The sequence below is a fragment of the Kogia breviceps genome, chromosome 16, assembly GCF_026419965.1.
Source record: "Kogia breviceps isolate mKogBre1 chromosome 16, mKogBre1 haplotype 1, whole genome shotgun sequence".
NCBI classification, from domain to species: domain Eukaryota; kingdom Metazoa; phylum Chordata; class Mammalia; order Artiodactyla; family Physeteridae; genus Kogia; species Kogia breviceps.
This window is the reverse complement of record NC_081325.1, coordinates 8,487,568-8,509,017: the sequence shown is the minus strand read 5'-3', so window position 1 is coordinate 8,509,017 and position 21,450 is coordinate 8,487,568. Positions and strand designations below refer to the sequence as shown.

The 21,450-nt window shown below is 46.9% G+C and overlaps 2 long non-coding RNA genes across 2 annotated transcripts; both read right to left on the bottom strand.

The window, feature by feature from the left end:
* Positions 1 to 1,099: 1,099 nt before the first annotated feature.
* On the bottom strand, positions 1,100 to 9,167 carry LOC136792754 (uncharacterized). Its single transcript, XR_010837101.1, has 4 exons — positions 9,009 to 9,167; positions 8,676 to 8,884; positions 6,355 to 7,241; positions 1,100 to 1,345 (listed from the first exon to the last, which is right to left on the bottom strand). It is a non-coding gene; the product is annotated as an uncharacterized lncRNA (long non-coding RNA).
* A 2,483-nt stretch (positions 9,168 to 11,650) lies between these two features.
* Positions 11,651 to 14,302, bottom strand: LOC131743282 (uncharacterized). Its single transcript, XR_010837100.1, has 3 exons — positions 14,166 to 14,302; positions 12,908 to 13,022; positions 11,651 to 11,963 (listed from the first exon to the last, which is right to left on the bottom strand). It is a non-coding gene; the product is annotated as an uncharacterized lncRNA (long non-coding RNA).
* Between the last annotated feature and the right edge of the window lie 7,148 nt (positions 14,303 to 21,450).

Below are 21,450 nucleotides of genomic sequence, written 5' to 3'. Positions count from 1 at the left end.
AGTTATGGGTGAGGAGTCGTGGGAGAGAGAATGAGAATTCAGCGATGGCGCCCAGGTTTCTAGCTTGGGCAGCCCGGTGGACGGTGGTACTGTCCACTGAGTGTGAAGTTATAGGAGGGGAGCTGGGTTAGAACAGGAGATGACAAGCTCAGTCTTGAGTATGTTGAGTTGGAGGTGCCTGGCAGGTGTTTAGGTAGAAGGTCCGAGGGCCAGTTCCAGAAGCCGAGGCTGGTATCATCAGCGTCTAGCAGCTGGTTGAAACCTCAGAGGAGAGACGGGCTCAGCTGGGAGCAGACGGGGGACCCTGGCAGTACCAGCGATGTGAGGCCAGGGGGGCAATTGCTCCAGGCTGAGTAGCTCAAGGCACTGGTGCCGACCAGGCTCCAGTGGGCAGAGATGCTCTGGTCCACACTGGCTTTGCAGGAGGATCGGTCACAGGGCCCCCTTTCAGGGCTTGGGACATCGTATCCCAATGCTGGGCGTCTTGCAGGGCAGGGGAGAAGGGTGGGCTCGGGGAGGAGATGAGAGTCACAGCCCCCTGCTGGCCAAAGGGACTGTTTAAAATGGGAACATTTAGATCATTGGTGAAACATCGTTAAAGGTCCGGATCACTGGAGTCTAGGTGGAGGTTCTTAAAGCAGGTGAAGGGGTGGAAATCTCCTGGGAGGCCCTTTCATATCGTGCGTGGCCTCCTCCTCCCATGGCCCTCTGAGACTCTCACAAGCCAGAGGCTTGAGACAGGCTGGGGGGTGAGCTGTCCCCAGGGGAGGTAGTGGTATGGGTCCATTTTGAAAAAGCTCATGGGGTGATTCCGATACAGCCTCGTGGGTGGAGGGTCCCTGCTGTGGGGGAAACACAGCCAATGGGAGACAAGGCTTGGCACCTCCTTGTATTGTATGTTGTATCTTTAAATGGAACAATTTTCCACCAACCCTTCGAAATGTCCTCCCCCAGCCTAACCGTACGTCCCACATTTAGAATTTCTACACTTCTATTATTATTATTTTTTAAAGCATCCATTTAATTAATTAATTTATTTTTATTTTTGGCTGCGTTGGGTCTTTGTTGCTGCGTGCGGCTTTCTCTAGCTGCGGCGAGCGGGGGCTACTCTTCGTTGCGGTGCACGGGCTTCTCATTGCGGTGGCTTCTCTTGTTGTGGAGCACGGGCTCTAGGCACGCGGGCTTCAGTAGTTGTGGCTCTCAGGCTCAGTAGTTGTGACGCACGGGCTTAGTTGCTCCGTGGCACGTGGGATCTTCCCGGACCAGGCATCGAACCCGTGTCCCCTGCATTCTTAACCACTGCGCCACCAGCGAAGTCCCTAGAATTTCTACACTTTTATCCACACTGCAGTAAAATAATTATATAATCATCACTCAGCCACACGGCACATTCAGAGGGCAAAGGAGAGCACCTGAAGCTGTGGTGCTCTTTGTAGAACACCATGAAATATTGATGGGTTTGTTTCTATGAAGTGATCTAAGAACAATCTTATGGTGGAAAGGATGACTATAATATATGTATGCAATCTAAAAGTACCACCAGCTATCCATGAAGAAAAATCAAGCTGTCATACCAAGCCTAATTGCTTATTTCTGTGTTTTTCTGCTCATTTTTGTTAGCTCTGCTCATTTATTTGTTTTAGTGTGTCACCGTTCACTGGCAGATAAGGGGTAGCAGTTGCCAAAGTTTGAAGAAAAATTTAAGAGACAAATTTCAAATGCATCTATTGAGGTCAAGATGCCTTTGGGACACCCAGACGCTTCTACCGCCCCTGAAAATTTGTAATAACTGCAATTATTTAATTTTACCTGTAGAACTCCTGAGTCTAGCTTATGGACTAAATTCAGGAGCATAGTTGGAGAATCACTGGCTTAAATGATCACAGTTATTGCTTCTTTAACTGTCACACAGCAATTTTGTTTACATACATATATATGTGTTCCTGACCCAGGTAACGCGTGAGCTTTGTGGGGACTCCAGTCAAAATGAGAGTCATACCTCGTGTATTCTGACTCTGGAGATCTGGTCCCTGGGTTCTTTCCACCCCAAACACCTTCTCCTCTCAGTCCACACCAAGTAAGAAGCCTTCCTTCCAGGCTCAGCTTATAGGACACTTGCCAAAATCATCATACCAAGAGCTGAAGGACTTACAGAGGCCTCTTCCAGGTGCTGGCGTGCACCCAGAACGTCACAGATGGCTCCAGCTTCTGCCTGAGTACCCTGGGGCCGGGGAGCCCAGTCCTTCCTAAAGAAAAGGTTCTCATCTAGCACTTTTGGTTTTTATCTCATCTTCTAAAACCACCCAGCTCTTAAATTCTGTTTTGGCTTTGCGGTTAGCACTTTCCCTTCTCATATTGTCGCTGTTTGGTACTTAACATGTCACACAGTGGTTAGGGCTTAGCTTTTGGAATCATTTGGACTAGAACTCCCGGGTCATAATTACATTCACCTTTTACCAGCTGTGTGACTTCAGCAAGTTACTTAACCTCTCTGAGCCTTAGTGATCACATATGTAAAGTGAGAATAACGTAAGTGTCTATTTCAAGGATTATTATAGGCTGAAGGTAATGGAAGGAAATGTCCTGACAGAGAGAAAGCTGTCAATTTTGCTTAGGTATTATTATTATAAGTATCCCCTCTCCTAGATTTCAAAATCGTTGAGGGCAGGGACCTCTTCTTGGATATCTTTGAATCCCTCCATAACAGTCAGCAAAGTGCCCGTATGAGGAATTTAGTGACCGTATGACATGAAAGAGGCTGGGCTGAACAGGAGAGACCGGAAGCCGAGACAATTATTTGAAATACGTTAAAGTCATCAGAAGGCTTAAAAATGTAACACAATGCTCCTGTAAAAGAAATGTGCAGAGCAGAATGCAGAGAGCAGGCACAAGTTGGGACAGGAAGTGGAGGGGAGACTGGGAAAGGTCATGCAGAATCAGGTCAAGTTCTGGAGGAAGGAGTGAGCGCTAATTAAAGGGGCGAAGAGGCTGCGTGATGCAGCGAATGCCAGCAAAGTGGGAGCTGGGCTGCTTGGCTGACCTAGCGCATGCCGATAAAAAAGGAACACAATCTTTCCAGCACACAAACTGCTTTATGAGCCTACAAATATCCAGGAACCTTTTCTCCTACTCTCATCGCTTTATAGGTGAGGAGTGTGATGGCTCGCTCCCTATGCGAATTAACCTTAGAACTGGCTTCTGGCAACAGTTTAGGCTGCAGCGCCTTCCTGCAATCCCTGCCTCTCTGCAAGCCTGTAGATGCTCATCCGGGAGCAGGAAATGATTACATGTTTGTGCTTTTCTGCGATTAGTCTTCTAAAGGGAAGAACAAAACAAAACAAGAAGGCTGGATGTTTAGGGAGAGTCTAAAAACATTTAAGGACTAGCTAGTAATTCAGGCAAAGGAATCAAAAGTAAAGGCCGGTCACTCAGGTTCCCTGGATTGAGGATTTGTGGGAATTCATCTCAGGCTGGCTTATGTTTACTCTGCGCTTCAAGATGACTTGGAAGGCTTATTTGGGAATCCCAGCCCAGGTGAGGCGTCCCTTGCAGACCCTGGGCCGCACAGTATATCTTCTGGAGAGAGGAGACTGCTGTGGAGGAACCCGGGAGAGCAGGCAGAGGGGACAGGGCCACCCACAGACCACCCCCACTGGGGAGGGCTGACGTGCCTGGCGGGGCCGCCGTCCCGCCAGCCCTCCCGGCACTCCCAGCCTGCCTGTGCTGCCTGTGGGGGAAACGTGTGTCCAGTCAGTGGAAGGTGTTACGTGCTTCGGGGGGCGCGGGGGCCTGATCACACAGCCTGTCTCCCAAACCCACCGTCAGGGCCAGGCAGAAACCAGCAAATGCTGCACATCAGGCCTACGTTTTCCCCTCGCAGAGAAGCAGCTGTTAAATGTTGACCAGCGCGCCACTGTGTATAAACAAGATCCAAGAGGAACCAGTTAACCTGCTACGGTGAACAAAGAGTTTGGCATAAAACTGTGGACAAATGGGCAGATAAGGTTAATTGTATTATGTGTCCCTTCATTAATGGAAGCCTGATAGGAATTTGACCTAAAGTGACTCAGCAGTTAGTTCCCTTTACTGTATATCCTTGGAAGTAATTGAATGGACTTTTGTTATTTATTTTTTCTTTCTTTCTTCTCCCCCCCCCTAAAACAGAGGCCTCCAGTTGCAAAACTCCCAGGTGACACATTACACATGCCTGGTCATGAAAAGTCCATGAGTCCAGTGTAAAAATTCAGAGCATTGCTTGTCAGTGGTAGCCCCAGACACCTCGGTGGCAGCTCAAGGGGGTGGGGAGGTCCTGGAAGTATGGACTGGAGTCTGGTGTTTTTGATCTTGAAGCAGAATCTGACCTCTCTCCTTTAAACCTTTTCCTTCAGTAAAACCCTCTGTATGTAGAAGTGCTCTTGAGGCCCGAGAGCAGTGAGTTGAACTTCACGGTGGACTTTGGAGGGAGGGCCTTTCTGTGGTTTGGGGATTGCACTCCCTACGTACCCCGAATTGCAGACCTCCACGTCCACTCCACCAGCTGACCTACTTTTTCAGCTGAAAGACTGTGGCCTGGCTTCCTGCATCCCTCTGTCTATAGATTCCAGCCAGGTAGATGCTGTTGAGTTCATTTCAAAGACGCGGCATGGTGTAACAGAAAAAGGACGGAACGTGGGATATGGAGTTTGGTGTCAGAAGACAGGTTCAAGGCAAACTAATCTAGGTTGTAGAAGCCAGAAAGTGGTGGAGGGTTTCCTGGGAAAGGGCACAGGGCTGGGGAGGGTGGGGACGGGCGCTACAGTTCCCTGGGTGAACTCTGGAATAGGCTTCCCGATTTCCCACCCACCCAGAGTTTGTGGGTGATGGAAATGTTCCAGACCCTTTTCAGGTGGTAGTTACACAAGTATATACATTTGTCAAAACTCGTCAAGCAGCCCTGAAGATCTGCGTATTTTACGAATGTAAATTATACAGCAGTTTTTAAGAGGGTCGGTTCAACTCCTGGCCTCTCTCTTACTCCCTGTATAGACAAGTTCTTCACCTCTTTGAGCCTTGCTTTGCTACCTGTAAAATGGAAGGACCAGTCGTACCTGCGCTGTGGGTGATCGTGGACGTTAAATGAGACCATGTGAGTCCAAAGGACTTGGAAATGATGAAAAGCCTTTACACCGGTGACTGTTGTTATTATGCTTCCTTTCTGAGAAGATTATTGGGCTGGTACAAATCTGTGGCCTCCGCTCGGCCACTTCCCTTGGAGGCTAGTGTTTATCTATCTATTTTAAGGAGACTCTGGAGATATCAAAATGCTGCAGAAAAGCAAGTGGAATATGGATTTGCCAGGGAGAGGAGAGAGGGCTGGAAGGGAACAGCTGGGGAGACTGCCATCAATCCAGCCCGGCAGCAGGGCCAGATGGACGCCGAGAGGGAGTTGCTAAATGCCTGTGAGAGAGTCGTGACCAGGGAAAGCAGCGCGAGTTAAAAAAAAAAAAAAAAAAAAAAATCACATCTTGCCAAACAAACTGGGTCAAATTCGTGACGGAGTTAGTCACTGAGCAGAGATGGGAAAGCACATTCAGGGGAAAAAGCAAAAGGTTCAGGGACCGTGGTGACTCGGCTCGAAGTGACAAAAGCCACTTTGGCCTCCTGGCCCCGTTTGGTCGTTAAGTGAAGGATTCTTCATGTGGCTCCCTGCAGTGTGTCTTGTTGGTATTTGGGGTTTGAACTTGATCTTTACTCTTCACAGCAGTCACAAACAACCTTCACATTGGAAGCCAGAGCACAGCACACATTTTAAAATGGAAAATCTTAGCAGGCAAGTGAAATGGAGACAGGGAAGCTATTCCGGAGTTCACCCAGGGAATTCAAGTGGGAGGGGACCACTGCCTGAAAGCAGCCAGGCTCCCGAGGCCAAGTCTTTCAGTTTAGAAACTTTAAAGTCAGAGCAAAGGGCAAATGCCGTTTGGCAGATCCTATACGATGAATGGATAATGCTGAAGTCAAATTTTAAATTGTTAGCCACTGAAAGTTAAAACAGGGAAAGATTGAACAGGAAGAAACAGTCTACAAGAGAAATCTGATGTGTGAAATTTTGATTTTATCCTCATCATAAAAATTTTGGTGCTTTCTGCTAGAGACTTCTGCCAAGAAATGTGATATGTTGAAAAAGAAGAGGAAATGTACTGTAGATGCTGTGATGACTATAAAAGGCTGATAGGAATCAGTCAGGGTTCTCCCAATGACCAGGGTTATACAATTAGCATCTGAAACTACCAAACCTGGGTGAGAAACAAAACAAAACAAAAGACAAAACAGGACTTCCGTAAAAGCAACATCCGCGTCTACCTTAACGTAACTTACATTTCCCCACGGTGTTTGTCTTATCTTTGGACATGTCAGGTCTCTCCTGCCGCGAATTCCCTCTTCTAAGAGCTGCCCCTGTTGCAGCAAGGCAGGGAGCAGGGGAGAGGGGATGGGGTGAGCAGGTGCCGTGAGGGCGCTGGGGTGTCTTTCTCGTGACCTCCGGATCCAAAAGGGGGCGCCACGAGATGCCGCCACACGCGCGAGATGCCGCCACATGCGCGAGGGGTGCATCGGTGTGTTGGTCCATTGCTCAGGATGCAGAGCAAGAAAGGTGGGAGGAGCCTTCCCACCCAGGCCTCCGTCTCTCAGGAAATCCGATGCCCTAAACCTCCACCTCAACACTCCGTGACTTCAGCCTCTCGCTGTACCCCCTCTGTTAATTAGCACATGGAATCTGAGACGGGCTTTTGCATCCTGAAGCGGGCTCCGAGGACTTCTCCTGCCCTTTTCTTCCAGGTCTCCCGAAAGAGTTGGAGATAGCAGCTTCTCCCCGGGTCACTTGTGGGCCGTGAACCCTATGAGAATCCCTCATTTCTCCCTGGTTTTGGGGCTTCCAGACTTGGGTTTGAAGCTTAGGTTCATCGCTTATTGACCAGTTAGGAAACCTCCGAGAACCCTGATTTTCTCGCCTTGAAGGGAGGCCCAGAGTAAGTTAGCAGCCGATACACATGAGCTATAATCAGGTGCTGAACATTTTTGCCAGTGACTTGAATGGACCTTGATGGTAAGTTAGCACATCAGTAGGCAGTTATCTTCTATTGGATGATAGATGGGAACAAACGAGAGAGACTCATGGTCCGCGAAGGCTGTGTTGTTGTCCCAAATCAACTTTCCACGTACAGAACTGGGGGGACATGTGATTTAATGGCAGCATCTGTGTGATCCTGCGATATAATAAGAAATCTGTATTTGGTCTTTATTCCCCAGTTCCTAGCACAAGAGCTTCTAAAAGCCTTGGAACTTCCCGAGTAATAAGGCTGAGAGGAGCATCTTTTGTTACTCATAATATGAGCCCCTTTCAACCAAACCTGAGTTTATGCTATTGAAGTGACTTCTTTGGGGGAGGGGGCTTGAGAGCTTCAGGATGGGGGTTGGTTACCAGAGGAACCAGCCAGTGATTAGAGGGCTGAAACTTTCAGCTCCACCTTCTGACCTCCAGGGAGGGGAGAGGGGCTGGAGACTGAGTTAATCAGCAAAAGCCAAAGATTCGATCAATCATACGTATGTAATGAAAGTTCCATCAAAACCCCTAAATGACGGGGTGTAGAGAGCTTCTGGGTTGGTGAACACGCTGAGGTCCCGGGAGGGTGGTGTGCCCAGAGAGGGTGTGGAAGCTCCACCTACCCCCCTCCCCTATGCATCTCTGCCATTTGACTCTTCGTTTGTATCCTTTAGCATATCCTTTATAATAAACTGGTACTAGCAAGTAAAGTGTTTCCCTGAGTTCTGTGAGCTGTTTCTAGCAAATCATTGAATCTGAAGAGGGAGTTCTGGGAACCTTCGACTTTAGAGCTGGCCGGTCAGAAGTACAGGAGGCCCCGGGACTTGCAATTGGCATCTGAAGAGGGTGCAGTTTTGTAGGACTGAGTCCTTAACCTGTGGGGTCTGTGCTAACTCTGGAGAGTTAGTGTCAGCATTGAATTAAGCTGCAGAACACCCAGTTGGTGTCCAGAGAGTTGGAGAATTGGCTGGTGTGAGAAAAAAAAAAACCCATACCTCTGGTGTCAGGAGTATGAATAGAAACAGATCATAACCTGTGAAATGGATTTAGGTATATGGTCCACAGTGTGCCCCTGTTGGGAGCAGGGCACGACAAGGTAATCTGATGGTGTCAGGGTTCTTCAGTTGCAAGCGACGGAAACAGACTTTGACACTCAGTGGAAAAGGCCTTTGCTGGAAAGGTACGGAATAGTTGTTGGTTGGTGAAGAACCAAGCCTCGGGGAGAGGAGGACAGACTTTGTGTCTCCTCCTACCCCAGCAGAACTTCTCTGCTCTACTACTTTCTGCTACATCGTTCTCCCCAAGGCTCAAAACCCTAGGAACCAGAGTCTGAGTGGCTTAAAGTGGGTTTTCTGTGCCCCCTCCCACCCCAGCAGGAGGGGGCAGGGAGAAGCCTGACTGGGGTGCCCTCAAAACTTCTCAGAATAAGGGAAGAGTAATTTCCTACAGGGAAGTCAAGGTGCTTGTTTTTTTCCAAGAATGTGGACAGGCATGTTTGACAGGCTGAAGAAGCAAGAGACCCCTGGCATGCCATTTTTAGGCTTCATTGTTTAAAAGAAAAGGACCACAGGAAAACAAGGAAATGATTCCACCTTACCCTTCTTCCCTGGCCAGGATCAGGCCCAGTTCTGGGCAGCACACTTTCAGAGGCCTTGGACTGCTTGGGAGGTGTCCAAAAAGAGTAACTACGATGGTGAACATCTGGAAAACACGACCCTTAAGAAATGGGTAACGACTTGAGGAGACTGAACCCAAAGAAGAGAAGACTGGTGGGCGTCGGACGGCTGTTCTCAGGTGTCTGAAGGTCTGCAATGTAGAAGAAGAAGAATTTTGTATTTAATGGCTCTAAAAGGAAGAAATAAAACCAACCAACAGACTTTAAAGGGGGACAGATTTCAGCTCAATTCAGCCTATATAAGAAAGATCTTACCAAAAAAAAAAAACAGAAATCTACAGCTGGAAATTAAATGAGCTGGTTCAAGGTAGGGAACTTTCCATGCCTGGGAAGCCTCGGTTCTTTAATTAGCAAGAGCAATGAGCACCCTCCTCGCATCAGATGACAGCACACCGTGTCATGGCCCTGCTGCTGAGGACCCTGACCAAAGAGCTTTCACAGAAACAGCTCTCCCTATTTGGCCACATCTACTACAGAGCACCTTCCCGTATGTGGAGTTCCAGATGAGCACAATGTGAGTGACGACGGATGAAGAGGACACGAGGGGCCTCCAAATATCCTCTCAAACCACCTGCCCAGGGCCACATGGTACAAGCATACCATGTGCGAGTCCTTAATTTAGAGCATTGCTTCACACAAGGGCCTCTTTGGGGATGGCTTGTATTAATGTGCATCCTTCATGTACTTTTCCGTGTGAATCCAGCCCACATCTTGCTTTATCACTGAACAACATTCAGCAAAAATACGTGAAGTCTCTTGGGCTACAGCATTTATTAGAAAATTACAATATCAGAGTGGGAAGGGACTTTGTGATCAATGAGTTTACAACGCTTGACTATATCCAATAGCATTCTCGACAAGTTGATTTGTAACCTGGTCTTGATTTCCTTAAAACACACAATCTCCTAAAGTAATCCACACCACTTTGGGCAGTTTTAGTTGCTAAAATTCTTCATTACTTTGGGGTAAAATCTTCCCACTATGTGGCTGTATCTATCAAAGTTTAAAATGCACAAAGCCTTTGACCAGCAATTCCACTTTTAACAATTTATCCTACAGATATAATCCCCGTGGGCTCAAAGACACGTGTCAAAGATACTAACTGCAGCGAAGGGTTGGAAATCATTTTATTTATTTATTTATTTACTTTATTTTTGGCTGTGTTGGGTCTTCGTTGCTGTGCGCGGGCTTTCTCTAGCTGTGGCGAGCGGGGGCTACTCTTCATTGTGGCGCGCGGGCCTCTCATTGCGGTGGCTTCTCTTGTTGCGGAGCACAGGCTCTAGGCACGCGGGCTTCAGTAGTTGCGGCACACGGGCTTAGTTGCTCCGCGGCACGTGGGATCTTCCCGGACCGGGGCTCTAACCCGTGTCCCCTGCACTGGCAGGCGGATTCTTAACCACTGCGCCACCAGGGAAGTCCCTGGAAATCATTTAAATGTTTAACCAGGGGATTGATTAAACACATTATGGAATGTCTATTCTACGGAATATCAGGCAGGTGTTAAACTGCCCTCACGTACTGACAGGGGAAAGTCTTTACATCGCTTCTTCTCCTCCTGCTTATGTTGTTTAGTGGGAAAAAGAGATTGGCTCCATAATACGTCTGACATTTATGTAACTGAAAAGAAGGATACACATGAATATATGTCTAGGTTTTATCTGGAAAGATACTGGCAACTGTGGTTGCCTCTGAGAAAGGAAACTGTGAGACTGGGTGTCAGGGTTGAAGGGAGAATTTTATGTGTATATGTTTATGAATATATGTATAGGTAGACATATACATATGTTTATATATATATATACATATTTATCTTTCTTTTTTCTTTTGACATTTTTTTTACCCTGCACATGTATCACTTTACTTCTTTAAAAATATGCCTTCAGGCAACAAAAGCAAAGCTAGACCAATGAAACTACATCCAACTTAAAAACTTAAGTGCATCAAAGGGAACAATCAACAGAGTGATAAGGCAAGCTACAGAATGGGAGAAAATATTAGCAAATCATGTATCTGATAATAGATTAATATCCAGAGTATGTAAGGAACTTCTAGAAATCAACAAAAAAACCCAAAAAACAACCCAATTTTTAAATGGGCAAAGGACTTGAATAGACCATTCTCCAAAGATGATATAAAAATGACCAGCAAACGTATGAAAAGACGCTCAACATCACTAATCATCACATAAATGCAAATCAAAACCACAATGAGGTATCACCTCACACGCATTAGGATGGGCACTATCAAAAAACCAGAAAATAACAAGTGTTGATGAGGACGTGGAGAAACTGGGACCCTTGTGCACTGTTGGTGGGAATGTAAAATGGTGCGGCCATAGGGAAAACAGTATGGAATTTCCTTAAAAAATTAAAAATAGAATTACCATATAATCCAGAAATTCCACCCCTGGGCATATACCCCAAAGAATTCAAAGCAGGATTTCAAAGAGATAGTTGCACATCCATGTTTATTGCACCGTTATTCACAATACCCCACAGGTGGAAGCAACCCAAACGCCAGTCAACAGACGAATAGATAAAATGCGGTCTATACATACAATGAAATATTATATAGCCTTCAAAAAAGAGGGGAATCCTGTCACTTGCTACAATACGGTTGCACTTTAAGCACAGTATACTAAGTGAAATAAATCAGTCACAACAGGACAGATACTGTATGATTCCACTCACATGAAGTATCTAAAATAGTGAAAATCATAGAGGCAGAAAGTAGAAAGGTGGTTGCCAAGGGCTTGCGTGAGTGGGAATTAGTGTTTAATGGGTATAGAGTTTCCATTTTGCAAGACGTTGTACAATGATGTGAAAATACTTAACAATACCAAATTGTACACTTTAAAATGGATAAGATGGTTAGAAAAAAAAAATCTGACCTCTTAAATCCTAGCGCTGGGCCCACTTGATTCCACCTCTCAAAGCTGTACAGAACACTTTCATCTTTTTCCTGCAACACATGCATTTGAAGACTTCTAACCATGGCCCCTTGGACCAGCTGCTCTTCTCCAGGTTAAACAAGCCGCATCTTTACATCATCTCTTCCACTCCGGCCACCTGTTTACCTGGCCCAGCTGGCCCAGAACCTGCAGTGCTGTAGCAGGACCACGGGCATCCTTGACAGGCTGAAGCCCGTGCACGGTGGCAGAGCACAGACCCTGTCTGGAGCAGCTAGTGCAAGCAGAGTGGCTACGATTTGCTGGAACAGAAGAGAAAACCAGTATCCTTAAATTGGCAATTCTACTTTACACTTTTTTTTTAAACATTTCTATTGCAGTATAATTGCTTTACAATGGTGTGTTAGTTTCTGCTTTATAACAAAGTGAATCAGTTATACATATACATATGTTCCCATATCTCCTCCCTCTTGCGTTTCCCTCCCTCCCACCCTCCCTTTCCCACCCCTCTAGGTGGTGACAGAGCACCGATCTGATCTCCCTGTGCTATGCGGCTGCTTCCCACTAGCTATCTATTTTACATTTGGTAGTGTATATATGTCCATGCTACTCTCTCACTTTGTCCCAGCTTACCCTTTCCCCTCCCCGTATCCTCCGGTCCATTCTCTAGTAGGTCTGCATCTTTATTCCCGTCTTGCCCCTAGGTTCTTCTGACCATGTTTTTTTTTTTTTTTTTTTTTTAGATTCCATATATATGTGTTAGCATACGGTATTTGTTTTTCTCCTTCTGACTTACTTCACTCTGTATGACAGACTCCAGGTCCAGCCACCTCACTACAAATAACTCAGTTTCATTCCTTTTTATGGCTGAGTAATATTCCATTGTATATATGTGCCACATCTTCTTTATCCATTCATCTGTCAATGGACACTTAGGTTGCTTCCATGTCCTGGCTATTGTAAATAGAGCTGCAATGAACATTTTGGTACATGACTCTTTTTGAATTATGGTTTTCTCAGTGTATATGCCGAGTAGTGGGATTGCTGGGTCGTATGGTAGCTCTATTTTCAGTTTTTTAAGGAACCTCCATACTGCTCTCCATAGTGGCTGTATCAATTTACATTCCCACCAACAGTGCAAGAGGGTTCCCTTTTCTCCGCACCCTCTCCAGCATTGATTGTTTGTAGATTTTTTACTTTACACTTTTTAAGGCATTTTACAAACTGGATTAAATTTACTACTCACCACGACCCTTTGGGGCAGGCATTTCAGGAAGAGAAGGCCTCAGTCAGAGAGATCAGAATTTACACTGTTCCTCTTAAGTCCTTACTGGGTGGGCCCTTTCCACTCTGCAGCCTGCCTTTGATTTCACATTAAACACAAACCAAAAAACAAATAAGCAAAACAAAAACAAACCAAAACGATCATTTGCTAAATTGTCCCAAGTCTTATAATTTTGATAGATTGAGAAAGTTTTCTATAGAGGTAGAAGAAACAGATTGAACTGTTCCCCATATCACAGTGCACATCCGTGAGGGCCAAAGGCCATTTGTGGGGTGCCCTTGGGTGCCTAGCCCTCCCTGAGCCAGGAGGGCTGGGGGCCTTGTCCTTGGCTCTGCTGGCAAGACCTGAGCCTGCCTCCACCCAAGGGTAAGACAGCCGTTAAACCTCCACTCTGCGGAAAGAGCAGCTCCGTTCCCATGGCTGCCCAAGGAGCCCAGAGTAGCGTTCGGGAAATCCTCAGATCTGTGACCTGGGCCCTGCACAGGGCTCAAGGGGATCCCTCTCTTTCAGGGGCTGGAAATGGAAAGTGGTGGCTGAGAGAGGGGGGAAGGTGAAGGGAAAGAGGGGCCCTGGCAGCCAGGACGAGAACGTGTGGTACCCAGAGGCCTCCAGCAAGCCCGGCTGGGCTGTGCACACCCCGCCCCCCCACCCCCCAACCCCCCGGGGCCTGGTGGTTTTCCTCCCAGCTGGCACGCGCCCCTGAGCCTGCACATTGGCCTCTACTAACTTCATCTTCCCCTTTTAGGACGCTGTCCCTGGCCGTTTCAACCTAATTGCATCAGGATAAACAAGTTAGGGAAGCAGAAGGAAGAGGCACACAGGAAAATTTCCTTGCAGGCTGGAGTATCAGGGTCCCCCAGGGAATGAGAAGAGGGCGTCTCTTCTTGCACGTAGAGAAAGACATTTTTACTGCAAAAGATACTCCCCGGCGTCCTAAACTGGCGAACGCTGGGCTAGGGAGAAAGGAGGCGGGGAGAGGAAGGTGGAGGGGTTTCTGCAGGAAGTCGGCTTTCTGGCCTCTCACTGATAGATCTAGTTACAGAAGGAGAGATTTAAAATATTTAACACGCCAGCCCGACCGAGCAGAGCAGCCGTCCGCGGGGGGGGGGGGGGGGGGGGGCCTCCGCGCCAGCTCCTGGAGGCCCTCTGCTGGGCCGTGTGTTCCCCGCTGGCTGTGCGGCGGCGGGACGTCTTGGGGGAGCGGGCTGCGGCTGTTTACCGGCCGGTGTGAAGTGTTTGCACACGAACGCGTGGTGTGGCGCAGCGTCTCACAGCCGCGGAATGTCTGTCCGGGGGGCCCCGCATCAGAGGCGCTGGCCCCGAATGCCTGTCCGCCGCCTCGAGCTCCCTGGGTGCTGATTCCACGTCACTTCCAGCATCGGTGGCCTCACCCCGTCCCCTGGCAGAATCGCAGATGTTTGTTTCCCGCCCCCGCCCCCACCCCCCCCACCCCCCCCCACCCCCCCCACCCCCCCCACCCCCCAGCCCCGCGCAGCGCCGGGCAGTGCCCGGATGTCCTGGGGAGCAGCTGGGTGCCTCCTGGCCTCTGGGACTCGGGTGCGTGTGGCTGACATTCGAGGAGCCGGCAGCTTTCGCTTTAGCAGGAGGGATCTTTCTCTTGTTTCTTCACCCTCTCCTTCCAGGCTGACGTGCCGCTGGCACATGCTGGTGCCTCATCTCAGCAGGAATCCAGGGTTTTGTCTCTGTAAAGAGGAGGGGCCCACGCTTCCAGAACCACTGACAGATGTCTGCGGGAAGGGGCCTCCACACCTGCCAAACCGCCAGCTTCCTTTCTCAGCCTCAGGGCCTCTGGGGAACGGGAGCCTTTGGAAAATGTGTCGTATGCCCCGCAGTTTCCACTTTCTCGGAAGACCGGCTATCTCATCTGAGAGTGAAAAATCAGGCCGCCAGAGTTTCCTGAGATGGGAGGCGAGAGGTGGCATGTGAGACAATGTACATGTCACCCTGGAGCCTCCCTTCCTGAGACCAGCCTGGGATGGGGCCCGGGGGTGGTTAGACGCCTTGTCCTGAAAGAGGAGACCATAAAGATCCGTCTTCATTTTCACGATCTGAAAACTTCTGGCGAGGCTTGAATCGGAGCGCTGCGTTTTATTATTCTTATTTCTAGACATGTTACTTTTCCTTCTAATGTATATAGTTTTTTGTTTGTTTTTTTTTGCGGTATGCGGGCCTCTCCCTGTTGTGGCCTCTCCCGTTGCGGAGCACAGGCTCCGGACGCGCAGGCCCGGCGGCCACGGCTCACGGGCCCAGCCGCTCCGCGGCACGTGGGATCCTCCCGGACCGGGCCACGAACCCGTGTCCCCTGCATCGGCAGGCGGACTCTCGACCACCGCGCCACCAGGGAAGCCCTGTATATAGTTTTAAAATTCACATGTTTATGAGGCTTATAGAAACATCACAACCCAGTGCCTCCTGCCTCACGCGTTCTTACCTCCAGTTACTGTTCCCCAGAGCCAACGGCTGGCTGTGCTTTTAGTGGTACTCCTGGTATTGGCAGCAATCGTTCTAAACAATTGTTTATAAAGCTGCGTCTTTACTCTCATAATTTTAGAAATGTTCTACTGACTTACTGCTATGGAAGATGAGGGTTTAGCTTTCCTCCCGCCTCCTAGACACAGGTGTTCATATTTCTCCCTCACTTTCCCATAGAGTTCTCTTCCCGTCTTAGATGCCATCCATTATAAGATGTACCATTATTTATGAGTCACTACAAAAGCATGCACGTGCTGCCAGTTAAACTTAGAAACAATACTTTCTTATCACATTGAGTATGAGGTGCAGTCTGACTTCCAAGATGTTAAAATGTGAGAGGTATGTGCATGTTATAATATTATAAATTATGGGATGGCACAGTTTTTGATTAAATCACTCTCAGTATTTGCATTATTTTGACCGTCTACATCATGCACTATAATTACATTTTGGTTCTTGTACGTCTCCCCGTGGTGCCACCCCCCCCCCCCGAGTTAATAATTGCCTTATCTATTTAATTGTGTAGTTTTTTGGGTGTTTATGAGTCATGCATCCCCAGATGCTCCTCAGCGTGGTGAACACTGATTAGTAATCTCTCAGCTGGGTTTCCCTCCCTCTGGGGATGTCTTCCTGGAGCTGTCTTCCTGCTCCAAACTCGGGGCTGGTTCCCCCTTGGCCCACTGCAGTTACCAACTCAGAGCTTCCCTTTAGCGTCATCCTGAGAATCCTCTTTCCTTCTCTCCTGTGTTGGATCCTCTGTTTCCTGGGGCTTCTCTCTTCTTTCTTAGGTAATTCTTTGTTTTGTTGAAGCACATCCTTCAGTAGATTCCTGAGAAAGGGTTCATGGCAGGTAAATGTCTGGGGACCTTGTAAGTGTCTTTATTCGACTGTTGCACTTGATAGCTTGTCTGCATATAGCATTTGACTTTGCAAATCATTTTTCTTCATGTTAGAGGCTTCTCGCCAATGTCTGGTGATTTAGTGCTCACACTAAGGGAATGTGTGCCTGGGCGAAGTTTAGGAACCAGTGGGCTCTGGGTTGGTGATTCTGCAGCAACCTGGATGTTTCATTGGGGGATCCTGCTAGGCCAGTGTCTGTAAGTCTTTTCTCTTGGACTTGCCAGCTTCCCTAGAGATGAATCATCTGATCTGCCTGTGGGGTATAAGCCTCACTGCCAGCATTCTGGGAGCCAAGAGGGGGGAAGAGACTGCAGGGTATTATCATCCAAAATGCAGCCTGTCATTTAATCCTGTTTCAGCAGCAGGTCACATGCCAGCTGTCCAGATGATCTCTGATTCAACCTTTTCTCCCAGGGCTGGGCAGGGGCATGGCCTGGCTGTGCAGGTTTGTGGGAGGAAATAGGGAGTCTCCTCGTTCCTTGCACAAATTTTCAACACATTTGTTTTCAGCGCACCTGCACCTATATTCCGCACAAAGGGAACCAATTTCTGTTTCTTTCTAAGGTTCTGTGGAAGCTGGCTTGCTTCTTCCAGGCTTCCCTCCCTGTGGCCTTGGGTTTTGGCTGTATCTTCTCTGCTAAATTAATTAACTCTCATTCATCTGCTTGTCTAGTTTCCAGAATATTGTTGACATTTTTTTTGTCTCCTGTTGTCTGCATTCCTGTTCCCTCTTTGTCCTTATGGGGCTAGACAAGGTACGTTGGTAAATGTTTGACGAGTGGCCCCTGGGGGGAGGGGGAGCCCTGATTTGTAGCGGTCCAGTTTCTGCGGTGTAAATGCTCCTACTGTGGCTATTCCGGGCAACCAAGAGGACGTCACTGAACAGGCAGATGGGAAGAAATACGGAGAAGCACATCATTATATAATATTTCCACCATACAGATACAATAGACATAAACACTAGCTATAAATAACCTCGAGAATATATAATTGTAAAATTACTATGAAGTGATAAGTTTTGAGAAATTGTTAGCTTTGTTTTCAATGTAATTTTTCAAATTGTAAGCTTATATAATTTAGCTTCAAAAATAACTGTATTTAACAACCGGTTCAAAGAATTCCTAAAAATTTAACAATCAGTTCTCACAAGTCAGCATCAGCTGGCCCCAGCATACCTCTGGGTTAATGCCTTTTTAACAGTTTAACTGTCATTTCAGTACATTATGGAAAAACTGTTTTTCAAATGAAAACACTAATTCAAAAAGATACATGCACCCCAGTGTTCATAGCAGCACTATTTACAATAGCCAAGACATGGAAGCAACCAAAGTCCCATCAACAGATGATTGGATTAAGAAGATGTGGTACATATACAGAATTGAATATTATTCAACCACAAGAAAGAATGAAATAATGCCAATTGCAGCAACATGGATGGGCCTAGAGAATATTATGCTTAGGGAAATAAGTCAGACAGAGAGAGACAAGTACTATATGATATTCCACTTATATGTGGAATCTAAAAAATAATACAAATGAATGTATATGCAAAACAGAAACAGGCTCACAGATACAGAAAACAAACTAGTGGTTACCAAAGGGGAGAGAGAAGGGAGGATGGTCAAATTAGGGGAATGGGATTAACACACTACTATATATAAACTATGTAAGCAACATGGATATACTGGATAGCACAGGGAGTTACACCTATTATCTTGTAATAACCTGTAATGGAATATAATCTGCAAAAATACCGAATCACTGTGCTGTACACCTGAAACTAATGCAATATTGTAAATCAACTATACTTTAATTAAACTGTTTTTCAATCTGCTGCTCTATAGCATACAATTATCTTTCCTCATATATTGGGGGTTTCCCCCCAGTTTTATTGAGATATAACTGACACATAATTCATATGAGGTTAACACAATGGTAATAATCCAAAATTCCCATTATCTACCTATAAATCTCCAACTATGGTGAGGGAAGGATGACACCTCAGTGGAATGGTAGATGCTTGACTTGAGAGTAAATAGAGGAGGTACAATGAGGAGAGGGTAGGTAATCAGTACAGGTGGTACCCAGGGGTACCTGTCAACGAGATCGGGCAGGAGGTCCTACTAGGACAAGACAGTAAGTGGGCCAAACTTTCTGTTTTGATTTAATCTCCGTTTTTAAAAAGACCGTTTAGTGTATCTGTGTTTCTTAGCAGATCTCTGAAGTAGCGCCAACCAGCTTCTCACTGCAGACACACAGGACCGTGTCATAGCATTGGGTGACTGCACAGAGGGTTTCACTAGCTAAGCTCCGAGCGTTTTACCCGAAGTGCCTCATTAAGTCTCACCACACCCCAGTGTGGGAGTTGAAGGGGAATATCATTATCCCCATTTTACAGAAGGAGGAAACGGAGGCCTGAAAGCAAATCAACAATAGCTGAGGCTGGCTCGTCAGCCTGCAAATCCAGTATGCTATCATTTCATGATAACAGGATCTTCGGCACTAATTTATGTCTTCTGCCTCTATAAGTAAGGGTGCAAGTTTTGTTCTCTGAAATATCAAAAAGTTCTTTTACGTCTAAAGTGTATGATTCTGGTTTTGCGTTTGTTGACCCTCTCACACCTTCCTCCATGCAGGATTTTATAGTATTTTATGTATATTATTCAACATAACTCCGGCCTGGCCGTAGGAATAGAGGCGGGTTGGCAAAAGCAGAAGGCTGTGCCGTTTGGGTAACAAGTAGAAGAGCAGGTGCTGTGCCCTGGTCTCCATACTGCACAGATCGCAGAGCATTAACAACTGCCAAGATAGACAATAGGCTGTCTGAGCATTTTCTGTGTGCCACATCTGGAACTTAGTACCTCACATGTGTTATCTCATTTAAATCAATTTAATCTTCACAATAACAATCTGTGGTTGGTGTTACTATTATCCCTCCTTTACACACGAGGAAAGTGAAGCTTACAGAGTTTAAGGAAACACAGCCAGCTTCTTGGCTACAGTGATTGGTGTAGAGATGGACCTGTCACCCAACAGAGTCCCAACTCAGGGTATACCGAGCTGGACCCAGAAGAAGAACCCTTCCTTCTCTGGTCAAAGGGTCATTTGACTGGGAACCCAGTGAGATGGGCTCCCACATCTACTGCTGTGTGAAGAAAGGTCTCTGTAGGAGGAGGGAATGAAATCCACACACAAAAAAGCAGAGACCAAATGGGGAGAAAGAATTCCTACGGAATTAAAATCCTTGCCCCTGAGTCCCTGCCTCCCTTATCTAAGCTAGTGTGAGTTCAGTTTGTCACTTGGTCCCTTGAGAGCCTGACCAACACAAGTGTTTAAGCCCCTGCTATCCCCTTTCTAGACATTGCCATATTTACCCCTTTGGACTTACCCCAATCTCTGGCAAATCTGCAAGCAGGTAAACTTTCCTCACAGTACGACCCTCCTCCTACTTCTAGACACATTCTGCGTCTCATCCGTAAGATTCTTCTCTATCTCTTGTTACTTGGCCCAAGACTCCTAATACAAATACACTATATTGTGATAACGTGGTCAGCTGAAGAGTCCATATGCATGACTTTGTCTTCTGACCTCAAGAGGCAAGAGAAAAGCCATGGTACTAGCAATACAAAGGTACAATGGCCCATTGGCCAGAATTTCACAGGCCAGGCCTCTTTTTTGATAGGGTGAGGTTTGGGGGAACATAATAGTCAACTTTTCCTTTGGCCAGATAAATTTAGAAGGCTGAAATTTATGCTTCTCCAACTCTTTATTCATTCATACCTTTATTAACAAGTCTAGTGAATGCGCGGCTGTAAGCCCTGAGGGTATAAAGCAACCTTACCATCAAGTCACTAGATGCCTGTAAAGGTCACACTACTTCTTCTTCCTAAAATTCCATTCTTCACTTCACTTGATACCTCTGGTTACTTTCCAAAATTCAGGGGAGGGTATGAGCAGGTTGTCAATCATTCTTGTTGGCAATAATTTAAAAAACGGGTTGGAAGCCAGGAAGGGAAAAGGAGGTGAAGAGGAAGCCCTGGCAGTAGAGACTGATGTAGAGCAGCCTTGGGCCAGGTGTGTGGAGCAGTGCAGACAAAGGGCACAGCCGCCCTACAGGGGTGCCAGCCCAGGAGCTAAGGGAAGTGAGAGGCCTCTGTGCTCTGGCTTTGGCATGAAGTAGGTAAGGGTGATGTTGAGGCTTTATAACCCTGATGTTAAGCCTTGAGGGAATGTAATCATTCTCACCTTCATGTAACTGAATAGTAAACTACATTTGGCCAAAGTTGTGCCTTTAGGATTATAGCCAAAGCAAGACTCAGAGCAAATCAATGAGAGAGGCACCCACATTGCACAAAGAACCAGACACAGAAAAAGCCTTCTTGGTGTACATAGTATCTGCATCCAACGAAGCAATATAAATGTGTAAGAATCTCCTTAAAATTGCTGGCAAGGGAATCTGAAAAAGATTCTAGTAAGCAAAGCCTAGTGAAATGGAAATGAATGGGTACAGTACCCATTACTTTTAATTTCATATGCCCTTGATAAGCTCTTTGTATACTAGATTGTCTAGTGTTTTATTCAATGAAAGTAAAAATTACCTATTAGAATTTTGTAGATTTTTATTTTATCTTATCTTGTTTTATTTTATTTTATTTTTCGGCCATGCTGCACAGCTCGTGGGATCTCAGTTCCCCAGCCAGGGATCGAACCCGGGACCACTGCGGTGAAAGTGCCAAGTCTTAACCACTGGGCCACCGGGGAATTCCCTGTAGATTCATTTTTAACCATGGTCCCCCAAGTTTACTTCTTCTAGGTGGCTTTTAGTTCCTGAGTCCCCAGTTCCCTGGCTGAGGGGGTCTCAGTGATGTAGCACTTGGGTCGGGGAGTCTGGTGGGCAGCCCCCAAGAAGACCCTTCCTGATGTTCGCTCTCCTGCCCGGCCCCTCCCACACTATATCAGAGTTGGTCTGCGTGACCGATAGGATACAGAAGTGACTGGAGTTTCTTTCCAAGGTTAGGTTTTAGGACACACTGCAGCTTCCACGTCAAGTGCTTTCTCTCTCACTCTCTCGAGTCCCTCGTTCAGGAAGCCAGCTGGCATGTCACGAGGAC